We start from the raw sequence: 13,525 nt of genomic DNA, 5'->3' as shown, positions 1-13,525 counted from the left end.
GATGTCGTGTCTCTATGGCGTCCGAGTCCACGTCGGCGCGAGGCTACAAAAGAATTTCCGAATGTTGCTGACGCAAGGGGGATATTCACAAGGTGAGGAATCCAGACGGCAGATGTATCTATCAGAAAAGGGCACACTAAAGCAGCTTTGGAGTTGTAGGACAGGTTAGGGGGACTGAGAAGAACAGCGCCACTGGTAGCCTGAACAATGTGTGTCAGATACCCGTCCACCAAAGAACTAAAGTGACTGACTGTGGGCTATACACTAGCCCTCTGGAGTAGCCTCGGCAGGTCAAAATTGATTAGGGAACTGTCTGGCAGGGGTAGAAAGGCCTAAGGAATATGTTGTGCCTTTACTTTCCTTTAAAAAGTTGTTTGAGTTCGGAATCAGCATTTGCACCAAAAAGGCAAGATCCATCAAAAGGTAAATTCATAAGGGATGCATGCAAATCTCCAAGGAAGGCTATGGATCGCATCCACACATGGGGATTGAGCACCACACTAGTCCAAACCACATGCATCAAGCAATCCGTAGCATCCAGACAAGAACATTTGCTTCTCTAACAACTCAATCCTTTTCGACTTCCTGTGTGGAGGTTTAGTTAGGGAATAAGTTTGGATTCACTTTGCCGGTGAACGACTGTGAGAAAATCTGGGTTGCTGTGTGACAGTATGTGGAATCTGGCCACCCACCTGTTCACCGGTGGGCAAGAAAACGAATATGCTACTTACAAGTATGCATCTGTTCTTGGCATGTAGGGCTGCTGACATTCATATCTGTGCATAGATCGTCGCCTAGTGTTGGGTCCGGATGATTGCACATTGTTGTCCTGGAAGAGTCTTCGAAGTATCACGAGATAGGTGGCTCCTCCCCTGGACTACAGTGCGCATGGGCATCGACTCCATCCCCAGATTGTTTTTAGCCATTGTGGCCAAGATGGAGTGAAACTCAGTGAATGATGACCATGCTATGAGTAAATATGTGAATACTGCAGCTGCTACAGGCGCCGGGGAGGAGAGCGGGCGATATGAATGTCAGCAGCCCTACATGCCAAGAACAGATGCATACTGGTAAGTAGCATATTCGGTTCGAGGCATGTGGGCTGCTGAATTCATATCTGTGCATAGACCACATAGCAGTCCCTTCCTTAGCGGCGGCCGCCCGTGCCAGCTGCAGCAGTTTGGAAAAGTGTCTTGAGAACAGCCTGCCCTACAGCTGCCTGCTGTTTGGAGTGCACATCAACACAGTAATGCTTAGTAAATTTGTGAGTGGTAGACCATGTGGCTGCTCTACATATGTCCTCTAAAGGAATGTTTCCAAGGAATGCCATAGAGGCCCCCAACTTTCTGGTGGAGTGGGCTCTTGGTGGAATGGTAAGAGTGCGTTTTGCTTTGACATAGCAGATCTGGATACATTTAACGATCCACCTAGCAATACCAGCCTTGGAAATGGGGTTACCTTTGTGGTGTGGCGCAAAGGCGACAAAGAGTTGCTTAGTTTTCCGAAAATCCTTGGTCCTATCAATGTAATACATTAGGGCCCGTTTAACGTCAAGGGTGTGGAGCATGCGCTCCGCCAGTGACTCAGGATTTTGAAAGAAAACCGGTAATTCGATTGTTTGGTTGATGTGGAACTGAGACACACCCTTGGGCAGAAATTTAGGGTTAGTGCGGAGCACCACCCTGTTGGAATGAATTTGGATAAATGGCTCTTGGATTGTGAGGGCTTGCTATTCACTAACCCTCCGTAGCGATGTAATTGCTACGAGGAAAGCCACTTTCCATGTCAAGAACTGAATCTCGCAGGAATGCAGTGGTTCAAAGGGAGGACCCATCAGCCTGGTAAGGACCACATTGAGGTTCCACTCAGGAGCTGGTGGAGTCCGTAGCGGAATGACTCGTTTGAGGCCTTCCAAAAAAGCCTTGATGACAGGCACCTTGAAGAGTGAAAGGTGCTGTCTATTTTGGAGATAAGCGGCCATTGCAGACAGATTAATGCGAATGGAAGCATAGGCCAGATTACACTTGTACAGATGGAAAAGGTAACAGATGATGTTCTGAATAGAAGCATCCAGCGGGTTAATGTTGTGGCCCGCACAATAAATGACAAACCGCTTCCATTCTGCCGCATAGCAGGCTCTAGTAGTGGGCACCCTCGCCTCCCGAATGATGTCCATACAGTCGGGAGGTAAGTTTAGGTAGCCAAACTCTAGTACTTCAGGAGCCAGACCGCCAGGTTGAGCTGTTGCGGATCTGGGTGCTGAATGTCGCCATGGCTCTGCGTCAGAAGGCTGGGTGTGAGGTGTAGCCTCTGATGCGGTACCATGGACAGTTCTAGAAACGTGGTGTACCATGGTTGGCGAGCCCACGTTGGAGCAACCAGGATGAGAGTCATCGAGTGCTGCCTGAGTTTGCGTGCCACCAGCGGAATCAGAGGTGCTGGGGGAAAAGCGTACGCAAATTTGCCTGACCAGTTCATCCATATCGCATTGCCCTGCGACTGTGGGTGTGGGAATCTGGCGGCGAAGCTTAGGCATTTTGCGTTCTCCTTTGTGGCGAACAGGTCCATCTCTGGATGACCCCACCTTAGGAAGTACGGCCGGAGTACTGATGGATGTATCTCCCACTCGTGCATCTGGTGGCTGTGCCTGCTGAGCAGGTCCTCCATCTGATTGTCTTTGCCCGGGAGATGCTCTGCCATGAGGAAGATGTTCCTCTGAATGGCCCACTTCCACATGCTCTGAGCCAGATGAGACAGCTGCAGAGAGTGTGTGCCCCCTGCTTCTGAATGTAGTACATTGCCGTCATGTTGTCCGTCCGAATCAACACGACCTTGTTGCATAGATGTACTTTGAATGCTTTCAGTGCCATGAAGATCGCCATCAGTTCTAGAACATTGATGTGCATCTTCCCCTGTTGCTGCGTCCACAGTCCCTGCACAGTGTATTGGAGTACATGCGCTCCCCATCCCTGGAGAGAGGCGTCCGTGGTCAGGATAATCTCTGGCACAGGCTCCTGGAACGGTCGGCCCTTGCAAAGGTTTCGTGGATTCCACCAATGCAGAGTTGTATGCCCGACCGCTCAGCAACACTAGGTCTTTCAACTGGTTGTGAGCCTGAGTCCATTGACGTGCTAAGCACTCCTGAAGCGGACGCATATGTAGTCTGGCGTGCGGGACAATGGAGATGCAGGAGGCCATCATGCCTATCAACTGCATGAACACTCTTGCTGGAAGCGAGTGTTGAGGTCTGAATTTTTGGATCAGCGATTGAATGCTGCTGACTATCACTGAATTTGTCTGGGCTGTGGCCGCCAGAGTGTCTATGGTCGCACCCAGATACTGCCGTACATGGGCGGGCTGGAGGTGGGACTTTGGGTAATTCAAAGTTGCCAGAAAGTCCCCCTGTTGTAGCAGTGGGAGAACTTGCTGCAGTGTTAGCGTGTGGAAATGCTCGGACAGGATGTAAAAGTTGAGGGGCCTGAGATCCAGGATGGGCCTGAGGGATCCGTCCTTTTTTGGAATCAGGAAGTACAGGGAGTAAACTCCCGTGCCTCTTTCCTGCATGGGCACGAGCTCTATTGCCCCTTTTTGCAGCATGACTGTGACCTCCTGCTGCAATAAGTGCAAGTGCTCGCCTGACTTAGGACGGTGCCTTGGGGGTATGTTGGGTGGAGTGGATGTGAGCTCCAGACAATAACCAAATTGGATAAGCTTTCTGACCCACCTGTCCGTGGTGATGGACTTCCACACGGGCAGGAACTGCTGGAGTCTCCCCCCGACCGGTGTTGTGTGGTCGGGGGCAGTGACAATGCGTCACTCTTTGTTGGCGGTAGAGGACCTGGAGCTGTTGTTGCCACGTCCTCTGCCCTTGGCGCTGCTGCCGCGGTATCCACCACGACTCTTGTTGGCATAAGTAGTCTGGGTGTTGCCTTTGTAGAACTGCGCCGACTGCGAAAGTTGACCCCTTGAGGTGCCTTTGGTATTGGAGCGACGAAAGGACCCACTCCGAAACTGCTGGGACTGCAAGGCACCCATAGATTTTGCAGTGTCTGTGTCCTTTTTCATTTTCTCAAGGGTGGTATCAACCTCAGGGTCAAACAGGTGATCTGGGTGGACCGTTTGGTTCAAGATGGTGGTTTGAATGTCCGGCTTGAACTCAGATATCCTTAGCCAGGCATGTCTACGAAGCATAACGCTAGTGTTAATGGCGCATGCGGCGGTGTCAGCCGCGTCCAGAGCGCACTTTATGGAAGCGTTGGAGATCAGCTTCCCCTCCTGTATCAGCATCTCAGCCCCTTCCTTATATTGATCGGGTAGGTGTTGCAAAAGGGTCTCTAGGGTATCGTAGTGTGCCCCGTCATAGCGCGCCAGGAGCGCCTTCGTGTTTGAGATGCGCCATATGTTGGCTGCCTGCGCTGCCACCCTCTTCCCCGAAGCCTCAAAGACCTTTGATTCTTTGTCTGGGGGAGGGGCATCACCCGTAGTCTGCGAGTTGGCCCTCTTCCGGGCATTGGAGACAACCAGGGAGTCCAGAGGAAACTGTCCCCTAATATAAGTTGGATCAGTGGGCGCTGCCTTATACTTTTTGTCGATCCTCGCGTTGATGACTCTCGCCCTGGTGGGTTCTTTGAAGACCTCAGCAGCGTGCTTTAAAACACCCTTCAGCATTGGCAGAGTTTTTACAGTCTTTTCAGAGACAGAAAAGGTGTCAAAGAGGAAGTCGACGTCCACAGGGTCAGCATGCAGCTCGACGTTGTGATTGGCTGCTGCCCACTCAATGAGGGCATTGAAAGCCGCAGAGTCTTCAGTGGGGGAAGTTTTAGCAGAGAAGAGCTGAGGGTCCTGCCCAGAATGCGGGTCCCCAGGCTCACCACTAGCAGACCAGGGCTCTGCCGCATCGTCTGGGTCTGTGTAGAAGGGATAGCTGTATTCATCCTCGTCATCGCCCTCACCAGCGTCTACATCGGAGTGAGTGGGCGAGACTTCGTGAGCTTGTGACGAAATGGGCTTCACCAAGGCTGGAGTACCAGCAGAGTCCATCTTCCGCTTTAGTGGGATCTTGTACGACTCCAATTGGGGCTCCGGGGTGATTTTCCTCTTCAGGAGGGAAAGCCTGCCCGTTTTGGCGTCGATGAAATGTTCTTGACGCTCCTCATCTGAAAGTTGTTGAGGCCGCAGGTCAAGGACCACCAACGATGCCTTCGGCGTCGATGATACCTTCTCGGGCATGCCGGCCCCCGGTTTAGCAGCGAAAGCCTTCGGCGCAGTCTTAGGCGGCAAGGTGAAAAGGATCGGCGTGGGCGCCTTTGCCGGTTTCTCCTGAGGCTTGGCCGGTGGAGGGTCCTTCGGCTCGACTGCTGCGGCGCCGTCCCTTATGCGCTGTAGGGACTCTGTGACCTTCTTCGTGAACGCGGCAGATGGACGTGCCGGTTCGACAGAGTCCTTAGAGGTCGGTTTCGGAGTGGAGTCCTTCGAGGTCCCCCTCGGAGTCGACACACTTGGCGCAGCCCCCTTGGCCTTGTGTGGAAGCGGGGCAGAGAGGGCCTTCGCATTGTCGTACAGCTTCTTCGGGTCGGTAAGAGACCTTTTGGGGTCGTCGACCGTCTTCTTGTGATCGAGTCGACCCTTGCCGGCGTTGACGGTCTTCGGCGCCGATGCGGCCGTGTCCGACCCCTTCACTTTCGGCTTCGACGTAGTAGCCTTCGGGTCGGCCATTTTGACGCGGCCCTTCGGCTCGACAGCCATCTTAGGTTTCTTCGGCGCCGAGGCCTCCGAAGTCTTCGATCCAACCAATGCGATGCGCACTTTCGGTTTCGATATCTCTGGCGTCGAGACCGTAGATTTCACTTTCGGTTTCTGTGTCACCGGGAGTGAATCGGTACCAATGTCCGTGGCCGGGCCAGCAGGCGGGGCCGAGGAACTCACATCAAGGTTTCGGGTAAGGCCCAAAGGCGATCCCTCGACCTGGGCCTTATTGATTGGAACGGCCCCAGAGTCAGTTTGAGGAAGCTCTTCGTCCGAGCTACCCTCCATGGCCCCAAGGGCCCCGTCGTCGTCCCCCACCTCCTCGACGACTTCACTGAAATCTTCGGCCTCGGCGTCGTAGTCGTCCTCGACCTCCGACGCGGGGTTAGATTCTGAGATGTCCTGGATATCTTCATCCTCGATCTCCCCAGCATCGAAAATGTCCGTAGGCGCCAGTGCAGATTGCTGGGCCGCCAGGCGCGCAGCTCGACGGAGCTTGAGTGTCTTCTTGGACCGGAACCTTGAACAGGCCATACACTTGGCCTGGTCGTGGTCCGGCGACAGGCACTTGTTGCACACCGGGTGGACGTCGATGTGTGGGTACTTCGAGTTACACACCGGACATCGTTTGAATGGACTTCGGTTTTCCATGATGGTCGATGAGTCTGGAGCGTCGACTAGGCCCTCCGCGCCGAAAGCACGCAGAAGTACAACGCTCGGCTTGGAGCCGAGGAAAGTTGCGAAGCCGAACGCAAGACAATACAGACGCAAGTCCTAAAGACCTTTTGGTCTCAAGTTAAGTTAAGTTAATTCTTATCGATTCCGACAAGAGGGAACCAAAGACATCCGAACCCAATGGCGGAAAAAAACAATCTGGGGATGGAGTCGATGCCCATGCGCACTGTAGTCCAGGGGAGGAGCCACCTATCTCGTGATACTTCGAAGACTCTTCCAGGACAACAATGTGCAATCATCCGGACCCAAAACTAGGCGGCGATCTATGCACAGATATGAATTCAACAGCCCACATGCCTCGAACTCAAGGTTTAGACCAAGTGTACATAAGGGTTTACTGAATGGAAGTAAGGACTTGGATAAGGCTAGCCCAGGGTGCAAACCTCTGTAGAGATATGTTTTTTTACTTTAACAGAAGACAATCATAGGTCCAGTACCTCAGCTGCTTATCGGATTAAAACAGCAAAGGAAGCACTTGCTTCCAATAGTGATCAAAGGGACAAAGCCAAGCCTGTATAAGAGGAAAGTATCAAGCCTACAGACCTTTTGTGAGTCTGTGTATAAACTGCCAACAGAATGTGGTGTAGACCATCACCTGTGTCAACTCCAGGTGGTGGCAAACTCTGATCAGAACCAAAAAGATGAAGCCTCCAAGGACAGCTTTGCAGTAGAGGGAAAGAATTATAAGACCCAGACTGCATAGGGATGAGGGTGCTTGAGTGAAATAGTTCTGCACTCTCGGACCCGAGCAAGATTGATCTGGCTCAAGGTCAGACGGTCAATGGAGTCTGTATCAGATCCCCTCCGGCACTAGTGCGGTCAGTACAAGCGTCAATGAATGAATTCGGATTGGTCGGTCCAAAAATACACAGCATAGCCTCCTTAGAAGCTTTGGCCTGCTGCTGTCACTGATGGCCTAGAGAACTCGGGGCACATTGGGACCACTTGTAAAATCTGGAACAGGAGCAGATCGATTGGCACTTGCAACTCATTAGGCAGAGTGGCGGGACAGGGTAACATCCTGCTTCGCCTTCTTATGCAGTTCATTTAACTCACACTTGCAGGACAACTTCAACAGCCAAGCAGACGAGTCGCAGGAGCAGCCGGGAACGAGTCTGCACCCTCAAGTTGGAGCTTGAATTAAGCGAAGTCTGCCATTTTTTTTTATAAATGTTAGGAGGCGTGCTGATTCACTTCAATTTTCAAGATCGACTTCAGGTGCATGATGGCACATTCTTCAGATGACCTCGAGTTGTGCCCCATGCCCAAACACCAAAGGGAGATTTCATGCTGCTCTGCTGCCGACATAGGATTCCTACAGTCATGGCATGGTTAGAATGGTGTAGTCCTAGGTGAGGACGTCATACACTTGCACACTGGAATTCAATTTGAAAAACATTCTCACTGGATGAAAAAGGGAGCAGAAAGAAAGGCACTGACAATGATGCACAGTGGGGCATTTCTATACCGCTCTGTAACTTCTGGAGAAGAACATGCCCGAAACAGTCATGCATCCAGCCACCGGACCGCGCAGGACCACTTCTGGATCCAGTTTGGCGCCTGTTAAGTATTCTGAAGGCGAGGAATCTACAGTCCGATATATCCATCAGAAATCATGTATCTTTATAATCAATATGAAAATAGACCACTTATTTGTATTTTAAACAACTGAAGACAAGGATACACATACATTACATGCATCTAACCACTTGCACCCACTACCCCAAACCTTTTTGCCCACAGTCAAAAGCCCATATTAGTATGTCACAAATGCATCTATGAGTGGGCTTTTAACCCTTTCAGTAATTCAAAGTTAAAAACTTAAACCTAATAGATCAAAGGCAGTTTAGCAAGCAGTTAAAGTTCCTCTCTTTATGGGTGCATGGACATCTTTAAAAATAACAATACAAGACCTGTTTAGAACATCATAAGCCCAGGTAAATACTTAGAAGCAGATCATTTAACACATGTAAGAGAATTAAAGCGCACTGACAACGATTCACCCAGTGTTAGTTTTTACACCATGTCAGAAGTACGCTTTCTTGCTGGAATTCAAGCACTCAAGTTTTTTTATGCATGAGATACACATTACTGCATATGCTCGGTCATCCACTGGTTAAATAGGCATCGACCATTGATGGGACAGGGCCTGGGGGAGATTATGTTCGTACGTAGGGTCAATTGGCTGGGAACCAGACCCAAAGACATCGAGGGGGATTGCACCCTTGTCAACTTAGGGGACGCGGCTGCAGTTAAACAAATCATGGAGAGTGGTGATCAGGCTACCCCGGGCCTGGTCAACACTCGCCATCTGAGCTACTTCTACAGCACATATCGGGGCCGGCCCAGCGCGAACACCAACCCCTTTTTCCTTATGGTTATTGTGCCCCTCAATTTAACACCCCCCTTGGTAATCGCTTCAGGGCCCCGAGCAGCGTGGACTATCGCCAACCCGGGGATCTTTGACCCTGACATACAACCCTGAGGATAGCCAGGTGGTGGGAGGAGACCGTAGGGTTGTAGAGCCCCCTCAAAGTCAAACATGTATCTCCCCTGGACCCGCACACCATATTATACCACCAACAGAGCTAGCGGTGATTGTCTTGAAATGTGGCTGGGTTGGCGACAAAGCTACAAAATCCCGAATGGGTGGAGTTGGTGGATACTTTTGACCTATGTCTCTTTCAAGAGACCTGGCTTTTGTCTCCTCCTGCTAGGGTAGGCTTTGCATCCTACCATGAAGCGGCATCCCTGGGGAAGACCCTCGGGAGGGCTGTGCACGTGAGTAGCGGTACACATGGGGTGCACAATTAAGGTAATAGACACCAAATGCCTAGACATTTTTAACAGGCCAGGGAAAAGTACGACCATCAATTATATCCTGGTAGACGTGGGATTTTGGGCACGTCTTAAAGAATTTACTGTAGTACCTAGGGTCGATAGCGACCATAACTTACTTTCACTCGAATTAGTGAACCCTTTGGGAAACCACTCGCGATCAGAAGATTCTGGGACCACACCTGCTCCTAACCTCACCCAGACCTCGGGAGGCAGGCGAGTTAGGTGGGAGAAGGTCGCCCAAGCCCCGGATAGGGTAGCGGAGATTTATAATCACGTAGCAGGGGCACTAGAGGCGGTTAGCAAGCTTGGGGGATGTGACTATGAGCTTTCTTACTTCTTGGCTCTGCAGGCCACTCATACCTCGCTTTTCAACCTATTGGCTGCCTTTTTTGTAACATCCCATAGTGGCAGGGGGAAGGCAGCTAAGCACTCCCACTGGTTTAACCAAAGTTGTAAGGAGGCCAAATCCACCTTGATCAAGGAGGTGAAGCATGGCACCCGATGTCTGTTAGAAACGTTCGCCTTGCCTATAAAAGACTAATCTGTGCGGCCAAGGCTGAATGGGAAGCCGACAACTGGGAGAAAATTAGAGAAGCCCTTGAGGCCCGCTACTTCAGGCTATTTTGGAACTTGGTCCGTGGTGGCTCGGCCTCAGGCGCTTCTGCCATCGTCCCTAATCTTAGCGAGGAGGTGTTGCTTGCCCACTTCAAGCCCCTCTATGCACTAGACACTCCGAAGGCTCTGGCGCCCCCCTGTGTGGCCGTAATAATCTCAGATCCAGCCGTCGTGTTGGGCAGGGCCCTCGATGGCTACCCCTTCACGTTCTTGGAAATTAAGGCAGCAATTAGGAGTCTGATGCCGGGAAAGGCACCGGGGTTGGATAAAATCCCTAGGGACCTGTATCGGACCGAGGATGGGGTATGGGCACCATACATCTGCACTTTAACGCCATCATGCATGGAATGGACATTCCGCCGACCTGGCTAGGCGCCGAAATCATACCCATATTCAAGAAGGCTTCTCCCCTGGACCCAATTGCAAACAAAAGAGGTGATGGACCGAATGTGGATAAATGTCACACATTCAACCCAGTCCAAAGATCTGGGCCCAAATCCATCGTTTTTTTGCACTCCACACCACCCTGGGTTAGACAATGGCGATATGCAAATCAGCTCTGACCCTGTGCCCCATGGGAACAGTCCAGTCCGAACTACAAAAGCCATGTCCTTCCCAGAACGGAATCAAGCATCCGAGGACCGGACCGGTTTCGAGGTAACACCTCTCATCAGCCCGGCTAGCTTTGACTCCAGTGGTGTGGAGTGCCTGGGACCCACGTCTGAGCATCCCCAGCGCACTTATGGCGGCAATTGCAAACAAAACAGGTGATGGACCGAATGTGGATAAATGTCACACATTCAACCCAGTCCAAAGATCTGGGCCCAAATCCATCGTTTTTTTTGCACTCCACACCACCCTGGGTTAGACAATGGCGATATGCAAATCAGCTCTGACCCTGTGCCCCATGGGAACAGTCCAGTCCGAACTACAAAAGCCATGTCCTTCCCAGAACGGAATCAAGCATCCGAGGACCGGACCGGTTTCGAGGTAACACCTCTCATCAGCCCGGCTAGCTTGACTCCAGTGGTGTGGAGTGCCTGGGACCCACGTCTGAGCATCCCCAGCGCACTTATGGCGGCAATTGCAAACAAAACAGGTGATGGACCGAATGTGGATAAATGTCACACATTCAACCCAGTCCAAAGATCTGGGCCCAAATCCATCGTTTTTTTGCACTCCACACCACCCTGGGTTAGACAATGGCGATATGCAAATCCGCTCTGACCCTGTGCCCCATGGGAACAGTCCAGTCCGAACTACAAAAGCCATGTCCTTCCCAGAACGGAATCAAGCATCCGAGGACCGGACCGGTTTCGAGGTAACACCTCTCATCAGCCCGGCTAGCTTGAATCCAGTGGTGTGGAGTGCCTGGGACCCACGTCCGAGCATCCCCAGCGCACTTATGGCGGCAATTGCAAACAAAACAGGTGATGGACCGAATGTGGATAAATGTCACACATTCAACCCAGTCCAAAGATCTGGGCCCAAATCCATCATTTTTTTGCACTCCACACCACCCTGGGTTAGACAATGACGATATGCAAATCAGCTCTCACCCTGTGCCCCATGGGAACAGTCCAGTCCGAACTACAAAAGCCATGTCCGGTCCTCGGATGCTTGATTCCGTTCTGGGAAGGACATGGCTTTTGTAGTTCGGACTGGACTGTTCCCATGGGGCACAGGGTCAGAGCTGATTTGCATATCGCCATTGTCTAACCCAGGGTGGTGTGGAGTGCAAAAATACGATGGATTAGGACCCAGATCTTTTGACTGGGTTGAATGTGTGACATTGATCCTCATTCGGTCCATCACCTGTTGTTTTTGCATCTCCCCTGGACCCGGCCAACTACCGGCCGATAAGCCTTATTGACGTCCTGCAGAAGCTTTTTTCCAGAGTCCTCCTGACCAGGTTGCAGAGTTGGATGGACGATAACAACGTCCTGTCCTCTCTGCAGGCCGGATTCAAGGCGGGGGTGTCGACGATGGACCAGCTCTTTAGACTCCAGTTGGTCCTTTGAAAGACTGTTACCCTGTGGGGCGGCAGTTTGTACTTGATATTTGTGGACCTTCGGTCGGCTTTCGACCTGGTCCAGAGGGACAAGCTTTGGGTCATCCTAACCGAGATGGGTGCTCCGGCTTACCTGTGTGAGCTTTATAAGCGGCTGTATACAGGCACATACGCAAAGGTGAGGTTTGGGATGGGGGGGCACGGACTTCCCCTTTCCCAGTGGAAAGGGGAGTCAGGCAAGGATGTATACTAGCGCCCACGCTCTTTTCCCTATTCCTCAACGGCCTAATTGCCGATTTACTGGGAGTGAACAACCTCCCCTACAGTAGCTGGAAGGAAAATCCCGGCGTTAATGTTCGCCGATGATACCCTCCTACTGTCCAAAACACTGGGGGGTATCCAGCGCACATTGGAAGCATTTTCTAGCTTCTGTAAACTGAGGAACTTGGAAATCAATTTCGCCAAAACGAAATACATGGTGTATAACTCGATCCATCCGAATTGTCCACACCCACACCTGGAGGGAACGGCTCTTGATAGAGTTTCAACCTTCGAATAACTGGAGTTCGCAGATTGCTAAAGCCAACCTGAAACTCGCCCAGTCATCAGGCGGGATCTTAAAAGTCCATAGTAAATCTTCCCTTAAACTCACGGGACCGCCTGTAGAAATTTACAAGGTGCAGGTCAGAGGTGGTTCACTTTATGGTGCAGAACTCTGGGGGCATGTAAGCGTGACCCCTCTTTTCCTTACTGAGAACAGCTTTATAAGACGCCTTATGTGCCTTTCCTAGAGCACTCCCCTCGTTCCCTTGAGGTTGGACTTCGGTCTGGCGCCAATACACAAGGTCGTTTCAAATCGTCCCCTGCTATATTGGAGACGGCTTTGGGCTACCCCGGAACTTGAGAGCTATAGGGAAGACTTGCAGGACCTGCTGGCCAGAGGGGGTGTGGGTAGGATCCCATGGCTCAAGTACATCCGAAGCCTCATACAGAATCTGGGCAGGGGGGAACTGTGGTCCTCCCCTGAGGAGGCTTGTGCTTCGCTCTCTAGAAAAGCGAAGAGCATAGCTCTGAAAGACCATGGTAGGGCGCTTCTTTCATTAAACCAGTCTTTCGGCAGGCTTACCAATACCTTTTTAGAGATTAAGACTCACCCTTTTTTTTTTTAAAGATTCTTAGACCAAATTCAGCCACCTCTAGCTAAGAAACATTACCTCCAGTTTAGGCATGGCACACTTCCCCTAAGGGAAACCACCGACAAGTGGACAAAAACACCATCCTTTGCAAGTACTTGCCCAGGATGTGAGGCTAGCAGAGAACAGATCTTCATGTTCTGCTCTTCTGCCCCTCTTATTCTAGGGCAAGAACCAAATGGTTAATCCAGTGTTGTCAGTCTAGAGGCATAAGGGACTATAGAGAGGCCTTTAGACTCTTCAAATCAGATACGTCCTTTATGTTTGTCCTTGCCACTTCAAAATTCCTTTTGTCGATGTGGTTCAGTAGGTGTGCAACTCTAAAGGGTTTTAAAAAGATATAATACGGGTGGCCCCCTTGTTACTTACTTTGCGAGGTGGGTCA

The 13,525-nt window shown here is 51.2% G+C and overlaps 1 protein-coding gene across 1 annotated transcript in view; it reads right to left on the bottom strand.

The window, feature by feature from the left end:
- Positions 1-13,525, bottom strand: part of SCAF8 (SR-related CTD associated factor 8) — a 948,526-nt gene that overhangs the window by 751,127 nt on the left and 183,874 nt on the right. The gene's annotated exons all lie outside the window — the stretch shown is intronic.

Source organism: Lissotriton vulgaris, chromosome 6, assembly GCF_964263255.1.
Source record: "Lissotriton vulgaris chromosome 6, aLisVul1.2, whole genome shotgun sequence".
NCBI classification, from domain to species: Eukaryota; Metazoa; Chordata; class Amphibia; order Caudata; family Salamandridae; genus Lissotriton; species Lissotriton vulgaris.
Note: the sequence above shows the minus strand (reverse complement) of the source record. Positions and strands in the feature narration are given on the sequence as shown.